Genomic DNA, 17,716 nt, shown 5'->3' on the forward strand with positions numbered 1-17,716 from the left:
TTAATAAGCTACAAAACCGACATTATTTTAAGCCAATCTGGATATAGCACAAAAACTCTCACCCCGTCTGTTCTGTGAAACTCAGATACCCTGACGAGAACACAGCTCACAACCAACTAATACAATATTCTACTGGGCGCGCTGTCAGCGAGCCCCACGCGGGCGCCGGCTCCCCGGAGGCCAGCCCAGCCGCCGCACCGCAGGCCCGAGCGGGGAAGCGCGGCCCGGGCGCCGCGCAGGAAGAGGACCCGGGTGGGTGCTTCGCCGGGGCGCCGCGGGTCCTCTCCGCGCATGGCCGGGGATCGGCCGCACCAGCCCCTCGCTCCCCGCCCCCTGCCCGGGGATGCGGGAGAAGAGAGAGAGGAGGGGAGGAGAGGCGCATTCTGGCCTGCTGACAGCAGCTCTACTCCCACAACCCGCATATGTCTGATTCCGAAGCAGGGAAGTGTGTCCAACACACCCAATGCAAAGACAGGTTGTTGAATATTTTTTCTCTCATCACTAAAAAGGATTCCCTGCTGGGTGCAATCAAGATCCATAAACTCGCGGCTCGAGTCGGTGTGAAAGCAGCGCTCCAGCCCAGACTCCCTCGCTGGCGCTAAATGCAGGCTCCGGGCGGGCGGGCGGGCGGAGATGCGCAGACATCCGCTTGCAGTCTGGCCTTGCGACCGGCAGTTCCCGGCACATTAGGCAGTGCGCTTATTTTGGGCTACGCTTCAGTGGATTAACTTTACAGCGTAAAGTTTCGCGGTGCGGGTATGGTCCCTGTGGCGCCCCCACCCCTTCCTGCCCCCTCTCCCGACCCTATTCTGTGTAGAGCAAGGGGAAAGTGTAGCGTCTTGACAGGGTTGTCAGCAGCCCGCGGGTCAGGCAATCAGGGCAGGTGGTTCACTGTTGACCCCTGGTTCCCTGGCGAGGTAAGCAGTTGCTGACCCAGCCTGCTTCTGGGCTTGCAAGCAGACACCAGCTTCCCGTCTTGGAAGATCTTGCATCTAACTCTGGTGAGGTTGAGAGGTGGAGTGGGCAGCTGCTTGGGTAGCAAGCTAATGATCCCTCCCCACCCCTCATTGTCCTAATGGGACATGAAGCCAGGACACATCTTGGAGACTGGAATACTGCTGGCCATGTAAAGACAGCGTGTCTTCTTTACCTTCTGGGTTGACCCCTGCCCCCAAGTTGGGAGACTGAGGCAGTAAGGGAGTAGCGGAGGTCTCTGCTGGGCTATAGGAGCACCCTGGGGCCATTGAATAGAGCTGTGAAAACTGTGGATGTCAGAAGTGTCCCCCCAACCCCCAATTTTTTTCCTGATATTTGAGGAGGGAAGAGCTCAGAGTTCTTGTGAAAAGACAGGCCCTTCTCCCTCCCCCTTCCACACTCTCCATGACCATCCTCTGGCCTTAAAATCCTCATAGACTGGGGTTGGGGATTTAGCTCAGTGGTAGAGCGCTTGCCTAGCAAGCGCAAGGCCCTGGGTTCGGTCCCCAGCTCCGAAAAAAAGAAAAAAAATTCTCATAGACTACTAAGGGACAACGAAAAGGGTCATCTCAAAACCAACTCTGCTTTCTCTCATCACCCCATGGGGGAGGGGAAGGTATCGCACACGGTGTATCCGTGTATCGGTGGATCGTTCCAGACCGGAGTGAGCTTCAGTGGGAGCAGGCAGAAGGAGGTGCCCTCTGTGCTGTGCGGTCTATTACATAGAACTTATTTTTCCAAAAAGGACGTGGTACAAGTGATTAGACACAGCGGGGGAGACCCAGAGGTGCCCTGGAGGAGGTGATAACAGCCCTCCATCCAGACACCCATTTGCTCATTTCTTAGGGCTGACTGTGTGCATTCCAGGCACAGGGCTTAGGCAGCTAATGAGTTTGAATGGAAGGTGAGGCAGAAAGGGCTGGAGAAGCGAGGAGAGGGGTTTGTAGAAGAGGCTGCTTAGGAGAGGCAATGCTGTCTGGGTCCTGTCCCTCTCTGAACCAGTGCTGAGTGAGGGCTGGAAGGGTCATCCCCTCTCCAGCCGGCCTCCTTCTGGGCTTCTCCCTGCTTGCAAGAGACCCCAGGGAGAATTTTGCCTGGAACAGCATCGCACACCAGTGCAAAATAAATAAATAAATAAATAAATAAATAAATAAATAAATAAATAAAAAGAAAGGAAGTGTCGAAGGTTTGGGGGAGCCCTGGACTGAAAAATCCTCTTCTCCTCACTCATGAATCATAAATCATTCTGGTCCCCCCCACCCCCACCCCACAGATCAGCACATTGCAAAGACAGGTTGTTGAATATTTCTCTCTCATCAGTAAGAAGGCCTCCCTGCTGGGTGTAATCAAGAACCATAAACCCTCCTTTGCAGTGCTGCAGAGTTGGTGTGAATCCAGCCCCTCTCAGCTGCCCCCGATTCAGACAGCTCTGGCCGGACTGACAGCGCGCACGCGGACACACACATACACACACACACATACACACACACACACACACACACACACACACACGCAGGCTGCTCTTCCCCTGGTGCAAGAGTCCAGAGCAAGGAGTGGGGGGTGGGGCTGCTTGTGTCTCCACCATCACAGCTCTATAATGGCCTGGGGTGGAACTCAGGGCGCCTCTCCACAAAGGTCAGGATGGAGGGAAATCAATGCCTTCAGAAGAATCTGGGCGGTGAGACGTGCAGTGGGCAAGCCTTGGCCCCTGTATGTCCTCAGGTCCCCAGGGAGAGGAGACAGGAGTCAATGACTTCTGAGACCTTGTGGGTTGCTTGTTAGTGGACTGCTTGGTCAGGAGGCATAGCTTCGCTCTGGTTCTTGGAATTGTTTGTTTCCAGATGGGAGGGTATAAGGACCTAGTGTTGCCCCCAACCAGGGCTGAAATGGAGCTGGAGGATGGGGCGATTCACAGGAGAAGACAGAGCTGTGGAGAGGCACCAGGCAAGCTGACTGCTTAGTCACAAAAGGTATCATCCTGCTCTTGGAAACCCGTTAGCAGAACTCAGTCTTCAGAGCAAGTTAGCCCTGGACAGAGCCTGTCCTATCTTTCCTCGGCTCTCTGCGTCTGATGTGACCCTGTCTAATGTCACCACCATTGCCTAGACCCTTAGCTCAGACCACTTTTCTTCTGTGACTCACTAACAAGCCCCAATATTCCACTCAGAACCGATCCTTACGGTTAGCCAGCAAACCCATGAAGGCACGAGTTAGAGCAAATAAACCATGTATTTCCTTACCTCAGGGGCCTTTGAGTTTACCAGCCCTTGCTTGCTCTCTAGCAAGCTCCTACGTGCATTTCAGAGACTTGTGGAGAAGTTTCCTCATCAGGACCAACTGTGCTCCCTGGACAGTCAGGCCTACTCTCCTGTATCATGATATTCATGCCAGTCAGTGAGTGCCCCCCTCCTGATGGACAGGTGAACCCTTAGGCTTCAGTTGAATGATTCTGCTGAGTACCCAGAACCCAGTGCTTACATTGTTGGGATGAATAAAACCTGAATTTTCTTTTCCTTTCTTCATCTTTTTTTTTTTTTTCAGGACAGGGTTTCTCTGTGTATTCCTGGCTACCCTAGGACTCTCTGTAGACCAGGTTGGCCTCAAATTCACAGAGATCCACCTGCCTCTGCCTCCCGAGTGCTGGGATTAAAGGCACAGGTCACTACCACCTGGCCAAATCCTGGATTTTCACCCGTAGGCGTCAGACCTGCTCTCTCCTGTCTCTCCTGTTGCCCTGGGTAGGCGAGTATACCTTGGTTTCCATGTACCAATCAACTGTAGGCACGTCTTTTGAGCTCTGAGGGGGCAGGGTGGCTCTGCTTCCTCTCTGAAAATACAGATTCTAAGTGGGTGTTGCTGAAGCTTATCGGTACTGGATTTGGAGGTTTTGGTGAGGTGCATGGATCATGGTGTGTACAGGGCTGTGCTGTGCAGCTTCCTAGGGAGCTCGGGATGGGTGCTGAGGGAGTGTTGTAAATGCTGTGCCTTCCTGGGGCTGGAAGGGTCTTTCTGTGTCAGCCTGGAAAGTCAGATCCTGCAGTTTTGATCTCAGGGTTGGCACCCGGTATAGGGCACCAAGCTGGTGGGGAGCTCAACTCCTAATGCGTCAAATTCTGTGGGTCCCCAGGAGACAAAAGGGCAGTGTCTGGCTCGTGGCTGCCTCCTTTACCTCTCTGGGGAGGCCAGGAGCAGGAACTCAGCGAAATTGAGGGCTTCCTCTCAGGCAGAGAGCAAGCTGCCCTCCGCCTCTGCAGAAGGGATGTTGCCCAGCTTCAGGGCTCCCATAACTCTTTCAAGACAATCACTTTATTTATATGAGTTTGTTTTAAAAAAAACCCACAGACGATCCACCCGGGGACCCCTCCGACTGCCTCGGCTTGATGCTCTCCTCTCCTGCGAGTCCATAACTCTTAGTCTTTTGATTCTCCCAGTCCACAAACTATAAAAATCTTATTTCTATAAGGTCTTTTATGGTTACCAAGATAGTCAATAGTGTCATTTCCATTCATATCATTCTGCAGGGAAGTTAGAGGAAACGAAGCAGACAGAGGAGAGCTATAAATAAGGTTCAGCTACACAGGGCCCCAAGCGGATCCCACTGCGTTCCTTTAAAACTACTCATGCACAGAATACACGCACTACATACACAAGCACACACAGATATGCACATGGTGCCCACTCATGCCTAGAGCCAGGTACACACAGGGTCAGCCATGCACATAGACAATGGCTTTGACCCTTGGGCAAGGCCTGGTACTTGTATGTATGCTGCAAGCTTACATGGGTGCATGTATGTGTGCGCCAAGAGTGCACACACACACACACACACACACACACACACACACACTCACACACACTATACAATACACACAAGACTTGGTAAGTATTAGAAAGAAAAAAAAATCTTTCTGGCTTTGAAGAGCCGAGAGCACACAGCAGCACTTGCTGTGGTAAGATGGGGGGAGCAAGGCAGACCAGCCTAGAAAACACATTCCAGGGCCATGAAGCACAGGGCTGGGCACTCAGCCACCCATGAGCTCATATGCTGGGAGCTTCAGAATTCCCACTGACACAGGAGTCTGAGTCCCTCAGCAAGCTCTGGGAATGTTGTGGCCACTCCTCTGGGCCCCTTCTCACAGTTTTGGTGGTGTCTTCTGAGGGCCGGACCCCTCATTCCTGGAGGACAGTTAAAGGAGCTTTTTGATTCCCGTTTGTGCCTAGCTGCAACTCCCAGGAAGCTGTCAGTAGCCTTGGGGCTAATGGCTTTGCCCAACAGAGAGAGGGGTTGGGGTGGGGATAAAGTACAGAAGGGGACACCTAGACTGAGTCAGACAAAGATATCGGGTACTGGTCCCAGTCTGAGGAGGACTTTGAAGGTTTCCACAAGGGAGCGCATTAGGCCCTGGGAGAAGGATGTTGGGAGAGGAGAAGGGCTGTATGGCTCAGTGGTTACTCTTATTGTCATTTATTTATCATCATCATCATCATCATCATCATCATCATCATCATCATCATCATCAGTAGTAGGTTGTGTTTGAGACAGGGTTTCTCTGTGTAGCTCTGGCTGTCCTGGGACTCACTCTGTAGACAAGACTGGCCTTGAACTCAAAAGAGATCTGCCTGCCTCTGCCTCTCGAGTGCTGGAATTAAAGGTATGCATCACCACTTGGTTCATATTATCCCTTTTTCATTTTAATTTTATTTTTGTAGCATTGGTGTTGGAACCTAGGCCTTTGCCTATGTTAGGCGCATGCCTTATGACTGAGCTACACAGCCCAGTCATTGGGCTCATTGGCTTGGTGTTTGAAGGAAGGACCGGTCACGAGGCGAGGGAGCCGAGTTCACACTATTACCGGGTATGGAAGCAGACGGACACCCTTCCATCTCTGAACATTTTTACCCTAGGGGATCGTGGGAGGAAGGAGCTCCCAGGCCATTCCTAGCTTGGAAAATTGCAGGTAGACTAGCTATACTCCAGGGGCCTCCTTAGTTTCCCTATCTGCAAAATGGGGGCAGTGGCTTCCGACTATTCGAAAGTATTGCAGGGATGATGTTGGGAGAGGCTCCACAACTCAGGGGTACCCAAAGGCTTCTGCAGGAAGCAGCATGTTTAGAGCTCCTAAGAAATATAACCCACCAGGGTTCCTGAGACCCTGAGAAAGCTACTTTAAGTTTTCTCCTCACTCCATACTATTTAGCCACCCCCTCCCCTCGCAACACTGCAACGCTTTAGATGGAGCCTGGGGCTCTGAGCTCAAGGGCCTGGAATTCCTCTATTCCCACCCCCAACCCCCCTTCTACAAGGGAACTATTAATTGTAATTTAAGCCTCCCAAGTTAAAAGCGGCGTGTAGATTCAAAGATTCTTTCATGCCAATTACACATCGTTTCTGGCTGCACTTTAGTGCCAGGCTTTTATCTGTTGTTCTGGGGGAATCACTTACCGGCCAGAGCACAGAGCTCCACACAGATTTCTCCCTGATTATGTTTAATGGCAAAAGGAGAGTTAACTCTCCGCCCTCCCGAGCACCACCAGCAGTAGTTTCCCCACTTGGCTGGACACAGCAGGGACGAGCAGGGTACTTGGGAGTGGCAGGCACCTTCATGTTCTAGAGTCATTTGTACAAGGCTTTAAGGGGACCCGCGTGGCTCAGCACAGGCAAGGAGGGTTTGTTGATGTTCTAAATGCCAACATCAGCTAATTGCTTACTCTACACATTCCATAACAATGGGAGGCTACTGGGTACCAGGCTCTGGGCTGGCATCGCCTCCTTATTCACATTGCAAGGTACTGGATCTTTATGGCCACGTGGGCAGACAGATAGACAGACACCCACACACGCGTGCGCACGCACACACACACACACACACACACACACACTGTAGGGACACAGTATTTGAGCTCTCATCTCCGTCACAAATGTCCACTCGACACTTCACTTTTCCTTCTCTGTGCATGTGTTTGCCTGCCCCTTGCATGGTTACGAGGCCACAGGAACTTGGTGTGAGTCTTGGGACATCACAGGATGGGATTATAGAGTCAGGCCCCTGTGCCCACTTTCACTGTGCCCCTGACCCCCATCTGTCATTCCGGGTTGAAATGATAGCTTACTTTGTCCCACAGCTGGGTAGCCATCCTGTGTTATGGGTGTTACTCTGACAGTTTCAACTACAACAGGGTTCACATCAGGTCTCCTCTAAACCTTCTCCAATGGGCGTTCCTCTGTCTGAGATCTCGGCAAGACCTTCCATCTCAGGAGGAGAATGTCATGGTCATTCTTCACCCCTGTGTTCTCCTTGCTTCCTGCACCCAATCATTGGCCAAACGCTGGCTGCACTTTAAAAGCAGACCTGGTTCCCCTTTGCCACCCACCACCAGTCACCACCGTTCTGGTGCTCCTTGGCTGGCTCTCCGCAGTGACTTCCAAGCAGGTTGCTCTGCTTCTGCCCTTTGTCTCTGTAGAAGTCTGGGGAGGGCGCGTTTCAGATGAGGTCTGAGGGCCTTATGGTGGCCAGGAAGTTCTCTGCGCTCTGTCTGTGTCATCCCATCTCACCGAGGTCCTCTCCTAGTCTCCGCTCCCCTGCCGGGGATGTTTCCCACCCGGTTTCCACTTGGGTAGCTCCCTAACATCCATCTTCAAGTCTTTGCTCAAATATCACTTCTTAATGAGGTTGTCTTCAGTATCTTCTTTGATGTCACAGCCTGATGCCTTTGAGGGCCCTGCCCTTCTGATCCTTCTTCCTCTGCTGATTTTTTTCTTCTTTTCTTGCCCTCCTCTTCCTCCCCCAGAAGATATCCTCCTCATAGCAGGTTGAATGCACAGAGAACGAGACTGTGGTAGGGAAGTTTGCTCGGAGGGCGTTTACTGGGAAACTGTGGGGAGTGAAGGAAGCAGCTTAGGGTAGAGGAAGGGCTGCCCTGTGATGTAGTCACAGCAAAGGCCGGAGCTGATGCCCGGGGACTTGGGGTCCAGGAGAGTTTCAAAGTGGCTAGGCATTAAGACAGGGCATGGGACATTTTGATTCTCTACTGACCAGACATTGGATGTAGTTTGCTCCTAGGGAAGGGATCAGCTGTAGGTGAAGCAGATCTCTTTTCAGATCAGTTTTGCAGAGAGATTCTGCTGAATGGTCTTCTATCAGCACCCCCATAACAAGGGAGAGGAGTCTCATTCCAAAATGGGGAACGGGGGAGACCAGAGAATGCATTATACATTTAAAATATGCAAATGAGCATTGATGTATTATATTCCTTGTTTGTTCTTCTCTCCCACCGTACAGGGAGTTACATGAGAGGAAGGCTGCCCATGGCTACAGCTGCATGAGGTTTCTCAAGTGCCTGGGTTAGTAGGCTCTCCATAAACATTTCCTGGATGAATGGATGAGCTAGTTCATAGTCTCTCTGTCTCTGTCTCTCTGTTTTGCTCTGTCTCTGTCTCTCTGTCTCTGTCTGTCTGTCTGTTTTTCTGTCTGTCTCTCTGTCTGTCTGGTTGGGTTTCTCTGCCTCACCTATTCTGGAACTTGCTTTGTAGACCAGGCTGATCTTAAACTCAGATATTCTCCTGCCTCTGCCTCCCGAATGCTGGGGCTCAAGGCACGTGCCACCGCGTCCAATTGCTGGTTCAATCCTCAATATTAATTGCCTCTATCACTACCTTAACTGGAATCTTAGTCCCAGTTCAGACACCAGCCAGTTGCAAAAACTGTAGACAAATGGTCTAGCTTCTTGGAGCCTTTGCTTCCCCCTCTGGGAAATGGGTAAACAGAGGCACCTGTCTTACAGGGGGTAGAGAGGAGGAATGGACAAACTTGTGAACACAGTCAGCTGGTGCTCAATGAAGGTTAGCTGTGGTTGGTGACATCACCCTTGCTCCCAGGACTCTGAACAGACTTGAACTTGGAGCTGAGACTCCAGCTGGTGCACTTGAAGTCAACAGTTGTACGGGAAGACGTGATGCTCAGACGTCTAATCCAAGCAGTTTCTGGCTAATGAGTACAGAGATCTGCTTACCAGCAGCGGCGTGATGGTTTGCACATGCTCGGCCCAAGGAGTGGCACTATTAGAAGGTGCGGCTTCCTTCAGATGAAGACGTAGAACTCTCAGCTCCTCCTGCACCATGCCAGCCTGGATGCTGCCATGCTCCCACCTTGATGATAATGGACTGACCCTCTGAACCTGTAAACCAGCCCCAGTTAAATGTTGTCCTCTATGAAACTTTTATTGATCATGGTGTCTGTTCACAGCAATAAAACCCTAAGATAAGCGGATAGCTGGAGTTCTTGCTTTGGGAAACCTTTGTGTGCACCTGTGTGTGTACACGTGTCTGTACACATTGTCACACATGGGAAAATGGAAACGCAGGCAGCATTCAGGCTCTTTGTTTTGGGACAGGGCCTCACTTCGTAGTCCTGGGCCGCTCTAGAACTCACAACATAGACCATGCCGGCTTCGAACTCACAGGGAACTTCTTGCTTTGAGGGCCAGCATTAGAGGTGTGTGCCTCTACCCTGTCTAGCAAAGCCGTATTTCCAAAAGACAACTTACCGTAGGCACTGTTTGCTTCATTAGCCATTCATTCTGGAGAACAGAATGGCCAAGAGGCCTATCTCCCCTCCTGCTTCTCCTCCTCCTCTAGCTCTTGCATGAAACTCCTCCCACTACATCACTGAATGGACACCCCATAGGCTCTTGTGACTTCCTTGTGGCCAAACCCAGTGGACCTGTACTTGACCTCAGGAGCAATACCAACTACCATTCCCCAATGCGGCTTGAGGAGGTTGCTATGGTTTTGCTCCCAGCGATAGCTTAGGTGACCCATGGCATCCAGTGGCCTCTCTCCCAGAATTGCCTTTTGATAAATGGAACCGCCTCTCCTAAAGTTTATGTTCCTCCCTGGAGGCGGTCCCAATTCACCGGCTGTTTACTATTGCCTAATTTCGGCATATCTCTGAAGTGCCATACCTGTTCTAGAACTTTCCAAGGGATTGCCGTCTGTGATGCATACGCACAGGGTTCAAGGACTCACGCGGCCAAGTCCGGCTCTCTTTCTTTTTTACTAATGTCCCTGCTCTCACTCTCCAGTAAATCCTGTGCATGCAAATCTCCATCTTTGGTCTATTTCTAGGGAACCTGACCTACTACTACAGTTGGTGCTGGGAGTGGTTCCTAGGAAACAGACTCTAAAATGGGAATCTAGAGCTGGATTATCCACGGGCCTGTTGGTAACGAGAGCCCATCTCTAGTGGTGGGCGGAGGCTCTAATGGCCTCTGGGTGGCTCGTTAAAACTTTTAGCCGTGGTGAAGTAGAGTGGGATACTGGAGGAAGCGGATGTGCTGGTGGGCAGCCTCTCTGATATTTGAGAGGCTCGGAGGAGTTAGTGACGATAACGTCTGTAGAATCAGGTGATTGTGGCTGGGCACAAAGACAATGAAAGGCTGAGGCGATCCATCACTTTTTTTTAATAAAAATTAGAAGTTGTTATTTTTATGTGTGTGAGCATTTCACCCGCACTACGTGTGTACATTGTCCATGGAGGCTTAAAGAGGGTGTTGGATTCTCTAGGACTGGAGTTAGAGACAATTGAGCCACCACGTCAAGGCTGGGAATCGAACCCTGATCCCTCTGGAAGGGCAACAAGTTCTCTCAATCACTGAGCCATCTCTTTAGCCCCTCATCACTAATCTACAGTGAGCTGTGAAAAATGGGAGGGTTTCCTGGCAACCAGAAAGAGAGAATTTCCCCTACAGCTGGAGGGTGGGAAAACAGATGTAACCCAGGATCAGGGTAGAGGATTTCCAAAGAAAACAATTCTCAACAGAGAAAGTCTGCTGTGTTTTGATTTGTCAAGGTTTGCTTGGGGGTCCTGATCCCTGGGACACAGACATTTGGATTGACGCCCTAGGTCACCTATGCAGCAGGTCACCTTCCTATTAAAGGCTACGGCTGTCCCGTGTATGCAAATGGCACAAAGGCTTTTAGAGACACCGTGCACCATGTAGCAACGGTAGCATAGCCAGCCACCAGGCCAGTAACACGGATGAGGCTGCCCTGAAACCTGACTGCCCAGGAAGAAGAGGATGCGGGACTCAGCTGGTCCCAACAGAAGCAGGGAGGTAACTTCACTCTCGAATCATTAACAGCCTCCCAGCCTCTGGTCTTACCTCGCTGGTCCACCTTCCACCTTCCTGTCAGAGGAAATCTTTTGAAACAGATGGCTCCCCAGTCTCTGCCTTGCGTAGAACTCTTCAGTAGTCCCTGTTGCCTCCGGGAAAACCCACATTTCTCGGCTCGCTGTTGCCTCCTCTCTTATCTCGGTTTCCGTGTGTTCTGCTGGCAATGGCTTTGCTTGTTCTCACGCTAGAGCCTCTCTTTGCTCTCGCTGTTCCCTTTGCCTGGAAGCTCCCTCTCCTTCCTCCCTTCACAGGGAGCTTCTCTAGCTCCGTTCAAGTGCCGTGGGCTCACCTCCAGGAGGGGTTATGTTCTTATGCCTGCCTTCCTCGCTACCTCTGTCTTCAGCTGCTGAGAATGTCAGTTGCTGGATGTGCCCAACTGAATCCCTCTGCGAGGCTCAGGGGGGAGACACAGCAGGCAGATACCCTCACTCAAGCGATGGCCCCTCCTGGAACAGCCTGCAGCTAATACTGGCTGATGGGGGCGTAGCCTCCTTACCTTAGCTCAGGATAATGCTTTCCTTTGTGGCTGCAAAGTATTCAAAGGTCTGCTCCTGGGGCCTTAGGTGCCCGTTCTAAGGACTTTCTGTCACTGTGAAGATACACTGTGGCTTAAAGCAACTTGGGAACAAAAGGGTTCATTTTAATCTTCCACACAGTGACAGTTTGTCAGCTTGAAGCAGAACCCACTGAGGAATGCTGCTCACTGGCATGCTCTTGGGTTCAGTCACCATTCCTGTGCAGCCCAGGCCTCCCTGCCTAGGGATGGTACCTCCCACAGTGGACTGGGTCCTCCTACAGAAATTAGCGATCAAGAGAATGCCCCATGCATACAGCCCACAGGCCAATCTGATGGGGATGATTTGTCAACTAGGGTTCCCTCTTCCCAGCTGACACTAGCTTGTGCCAAGTTGACAACAACTAACCGTCACGTGTAAGTCTAATTCTAGCTTTCTCAATAAAAGTGTGTTTGATTGACATCCAGTGGTTGTACTTGTTTCCAGGCTACAGGATGATGTTTGCACACATGTGCATACGGTGTGCTGATGAAAGCAGGGCAGTTAGCATTTCCATGTCTTTATCATTGCATCGTGTTTGAGCTTCTGAGAGCCTCTCTTCTCGCAACCTCTAAACATGTTACAATGAACTCCCCACACGGTGCTATGTACCGCTCGGATGCATTCCTTCTGTCTAACTGCGATTGGTCCAGCCAATCTACTCTTCCACTCTCCTCCCGACCCTCCCAGTCCTCTAATGACCACTGTTCCACACTTGATGATCTTCGCTTTTAGTTTTCCTTATAGGAGTCTCCAGAGCGCATCTCCTGTCCAATTGAATCCATTCTTTGAAACCCCCGTTTCAAAGGCTGTTCCAGAGAGCCCAGTTGTAGAACGCCTTCTCGTGTGTTCTTTTTTTTTTTTTTTTTTTTTTTCTTTTTTTTTTGAGCTGGGGACTGAACCCAGGGCCTTGCGCTTCCTAGGTAAGCGCTCTACCACCTGAGCTAAATCCCCAGCCCCTTCTCGTGTGTTCTTAGATAGTCTTTTTTCTGGAATGCCTCAGAACATAGACATCAGCTAGTGAGAGTTTTTCAGTTTTCTGGAACTGCTTAACAAACTCTGTCTTGACAATAGTGACTTAAAATGACTGGAGTTTTCCTTTCTATTTCATGGGTTGGTTGGGTTCTTCTAGGCGGTTCTGCATTAGCTGTTGTGACTGGACTCCTCGGGGCCCCTTTGAAGCTGGGGCCAGGTGTTTTCCCACTCTCTAGGGCTTCCATCCACATGGTGTCTAATCAGTTAACTCTGGCGCTCTTACACTACGGTCACCGGATTCGCAGAAGGAGGAAGTGGAAGCGACTGCCGTCTTAAGGCTTGGTCTTCCCTCCTGCCACATACTACTGATGAAAAGCATGGTGACAGACATGATTGAGGAAGAGGGGACAAGGTTCCACTGTGCAAGAGGAGCATCATGATATCAGGGGAAGAGGCAGAGGCTGACCACTGGACACTGACTCCCACAGCAGCATCCTGGAGCTCTCTGAGAGCAGGGAATCCGTTGTATGTTCATTGTCTTCAGTCCAGGTATTTCCAGGGACCGTCAGAGCTCTTTGGTGACAGAGTTGCATTTCCACAATTTTTCATGTTAGAATCCTGGGGGGGGGGTGAGGAGGGGAGAGAGAGAGAGAAGAGGCAGTGCAGACAAGCCCAGGCTGTCAGCAGCCTTTAATGGAGCCTCTTTAATTCCAAGATAGCATATCCAAATGCTGCCTGGAAGTCTTTCTGGGCATGGGCTCTGCCCCCTGGGGCATGAACGGGCAAATTTTATTCAGCCACATGGTTGTTACACGGGGTCCTGGATCCAAACACAGACTTAATAATTAAGGCTCGTCTCTTCTCTCTCTTGTCATTGTACATTTAGAGCATGTGGAAGTCATTAGTGTTGTTTGTCAAATATTTCTGGCTGTGCACCTGCTGAACACATGGAAGGATTGCACTTCTTGGCCCTCTTGTGGTTGGGTGAAGCCTTGTGATGAATTCTGGCCAATGAGCTGCTTGTGGAGGTGACTCCGTGCCATGCACGGGCATCTAATGGCTTCGTGAAGCCTGCAGAGAGAGCTCTTTCCCTCTGGCCTGGTGCTGGCAAGTCTTGAGATGATGTCTGCTTCACTGGGCAGGTGGGGAAACAAGGGGCAGAGCCCCACCAACCCCTGAGGAGCAGGTGACACAGGTGACACAGGTACACGGTCTCAGCTGAGATGGACAGGAGTTTTGTCAGAGTTCCTTGACCTTGGTTTTTTGCTGTTAGAAGAGTCCCCAGAGGATCTGAGCGAGATGGAGATGAGTAGATGCCGGGATTCGGCTCCTACACCCAGACCACACACTAATAGGTAGCTACAGTTACAGAGGCTCAGTGTTCAAACTGAGACAGTATGTTTTGCAGCAGAGCAGGGTTTTACGAAAATTCTTGCTACATCTCCTGTTTGGACAACCCTCCCCCCTTCCCCATTTCCTCATTCACTCCCTAGGATTGAGTCCTTGTCTTAAAGGCAAGTGATTTGAATGCCCAGACATTTGCATATGGGTTTTCCTTCTGTTGCTTTCTTTATTCTAGTTCAGCGGCTCTCTAACTTTAGTGCGCCTAAAAATTTCTGTTCGTGGCTGTATAAACAAACTCACGGATACTGTACTTTGCGAGTGGTTTCAGAGTTTTCCAAGGGCACTTTTGACTCTATGCAATTCCTGTCTCAGGCACTTCCAAATCCGCGCCCCCCCCCAACTCCGTGTGAGATGAGATTCCATTGTTCAAAACCAAAAGAACCTTGCAATTTTTATGAGATGCTGAGAGCACAAGATGCCGGCAGCAGCTGCTCTTAGCCCATTATCCACCCATCACCCAGTCCTGTTGATTTTACACCCACAGTCTAAGCCTCCATCATCCCTTCCCCGGATTCCCAGGGAGGGCTCCTAACTCATTTCTGCTCCTTCCTGTCTATTGTCTGCAGTGCAGACAGAGCGAGCCCCTCCAACCCCTGTCGGGTCACATAGCATCTCTGTGCAAACCCCCTCGCCTGCCTCTCTCTTGGCTCTTACAGAGAGGTCCACCATCTTTGCAGTGTTTCTGAGACCACAGGGCCTGCCCTCACCTGTCTCTCCGGCCTTATGCCCCTGCAGGCTCCCCTTTGGTCTCTGTGGTCTGTGCCTCCCCTAGCGCCACAGAACCTCGGCACCTGCTCTACCATCTGCAGGGACTGTGCCTTCTCCACCCTCCTGTTTTGTGCTTGGTTAACTCCTACTCACGCTTCAGATGTCAGTTCAAATGCTACGCCTTCAGAGGCGCCTTCTTCATTCGCTCTCCTAGAATGTGCCGCGTTCCCTTGGAATATCTCTGCCAGTTTGTAGTCAGGCACTCATTCGTTGGGTTAACTGACGAGCACTTGTTTCTCCCACTAGAATGTGAGCTCTAGGAGAGCAGGGCTGGGACCGCTTAGCTCTTCTCGGATGGATTCGCAGTCCAGGGCATATGCATCTGCTGCGTGGATGATGGGCTGGTGCTGACGGAGGTACAGGAGCTGTGACAGCAAGCTGTGGCACTGGTGTCGTTGGCAGCAGCACTCCACTTCTGTGGAGGGCTCCAGTTTTTATTTCTGAGTTTCAGGGGCCCAAGAAACAAGGGATTGTCCCTAGGTGCAAAACAAACAAAAACAAACAAACAAACACCAAGCCCTAGAGCAACAGTTCTCAACCTGTGGCTTGCGACCCCTTTGCAGAGGTCAAACGATCCTTTCATAGGGGCCACATATCAGATATCCTGCATATCAGATATTTACATTACAATCTATAGCAGTAGCAAAACTATAGTTATGCAATAGCCACAAAATTTCATGGTTGGGGGTCACCCTGACATGAGGAAGTGTATTAAGAGATCACAGCGATAGGAACATTGAGAACCACTCACAGCCTAGAGAATAGTTAAGACTCATATCCTGTTCCCTAGGTTCTAGGGGAGAATTTTTTTCTTAGACTCCATAGTACTCTCTGGTCTGTGCATTGACAAGCTAGATAAGGCCTGAAGTCTTAGGGTGAAGAAGCTGGACTTGAGGGAGTGGATTAACATCAGATTGTTGGCTTGTTGAGGTTTTAGCATCTACCTACCGCAGAACTGTGAGGGGGTGGTGCTTACCTTAGAAAGGAGGGACATTTTTATTTCCCATAGTTCAGGGGGCGGGTTAATTTTAGAGCAGAAAAGGAAGAGGCCTGCATTGTCTTGCACTTTCTGGAGGTTTGGACCAGTTCGTTCTGGAGACAGGAGTGACTAGAGTAGTTAATAGCCAGTTACTGTAACAGAAAAGTTTAAACGTCCTGTGTAGCTGAGGAAAAGTTTAGTTCTTACTTCCATGCCTGTGGCTTTCCTCCAGGGCAGTAAGGGACCCGGCCCCTTCCATTTGATGCACTCATTTTAAATGCATGGTTTCCCCGCCCCTCCCTTATATCCCCTCCTCCGTCCTCCCTTCCACATTTCTTCCCTCCTTCCCTCTCTCTCTTCTTTCCTTTCTCTCCTTTTTTGACCTGGTCTCACTTTGTAATCCAGGCAAGTTCACAATACCCCAGCCTCTGCCACTGTGATTGCAGATGCCTGCTTTCACCTTTGGGTAACACGTGATTCTTCCTTCCTCCCCTACTTCCTTCCTTCCTTCCTCCTTTCCTCCCTTTCTTTCCTTTCTTCCTTTCTTCCTCCCTCCTTTCTTTCTCCTCCCCTCCCCTCCATCCTTTCCCCTTCTTTCTCTTTCCTCTCTTCTCCTCTCCTCTCCTCTCCTCCCTCTCCTCTCCTCTCCTCCCTCTCCTCCTCCTTCTCCTCTTTCCTCTCCTCCTCCTCCCTCCCCTCTTCTCTTCTCCTCTCCTCTTCCTCTTCCTCTCCTCCTCCTTCTTCCTCCTCCTCTCTCTCTCTCTCTCTCTCTCTCTCTCTCTCTCTCTCTCTCTCTCTCCAAGTTTCTCTCATGTAGCCCAGGTGGGCCTTGAACTCACTTTGTAATCAAGGATGACCTTGAATTTCCAAACCTTCTGCCTGCACCTTCCTAGGACTGGGGTCACAGGTGTGCATCACTAGACCCAGAACGGTACCCTCAAACATGAGATGTGTTGTGGTTTTTCATTTTCATCTGTGGGTGTGTGTGTTCACGTGTTTGTGAGCTCACATGCGGGTAGGTACATGTGATCATAGGTGCACACATGTGGAGGCCTGGGGTTGCTGTTGAATCACCCTCATCTGCTTTTCTACTTTACTCATTGAGGCATGGTCTCGAAGTCAAATCCAAGGCTCACTGATAATGGCTAGTCTTGCAAGCCACCTTGTTCTGGGGATCCTCCAGCCTCTGCCTTCCAAGGCTGGGATTACAAATTGGCCGCCCTGCCCTCCAGCATTTTACATAAATTCTTGGTGTCTAAATCCTCCCTACTCCTTTGCTTTCCCAGGAAGCACCTTAACCACTGAGCCATCTCCCCAGCCCACATATGACTCTGTTTTGTTTTGATTTCTGAGGAGACAGGGTTTCTTTATATAACAGCCCCACCTGTCCTGGAGCTTGCTCTGTAGACCCGGATGGCATTGAACTCACAGAGACCTGCCTGCCTTTTAAGTGCTGGGATTAAAGGCATGCACCACCACACCTGGCCACACATATGACTCTTAAGGTCAACGTAGAAATGGAGACACAAGTTCGAGTCAGGTCAGGTGTCAGCTTAGCTTGATCAAGGGAGTCCAGAGTTGGCTCCAGGAAGAAATAGCTTCTTCACATAAGAGCTACCTGTGATGCTGCTATGTAGCAGCGGGAGCCAGGTGGGTGCACCTGAAGGCGGGGGGACTTGTGTAGGACTAGGGGTGGGAACCAAAGCATGGGTCCGGGTGTCAGCTACTGACATAAGAATATTTTCCTGCCAGGCAGTGGTTGCTCATGCCTTTAATCCTAGCACCCAGAGGCCGAAGCACGTGGATATCTGTGAGTTGGAGGTCAGCCTGATCTATAAGTTCCAGGACAGCCAAGGCTACACAGAGAAACCCTGTCTTGAAATATAAC

The sequence above is a fragment of the Rattus rattus genome, chromosome 1 (genome assembly GCF_011064425.1).
Source record: "Rattus rattus isolate New Zealand chromosome 1, Rrattus_CSIRO_v1, whole genome shotgun sequence".
In the NCBI taxonomy this organism is placed as follows: Eukaryota; Metazoa; Chordata; class Mammalia; order Rodentia; family Muridae; genus Rattus; species Rattus rattus.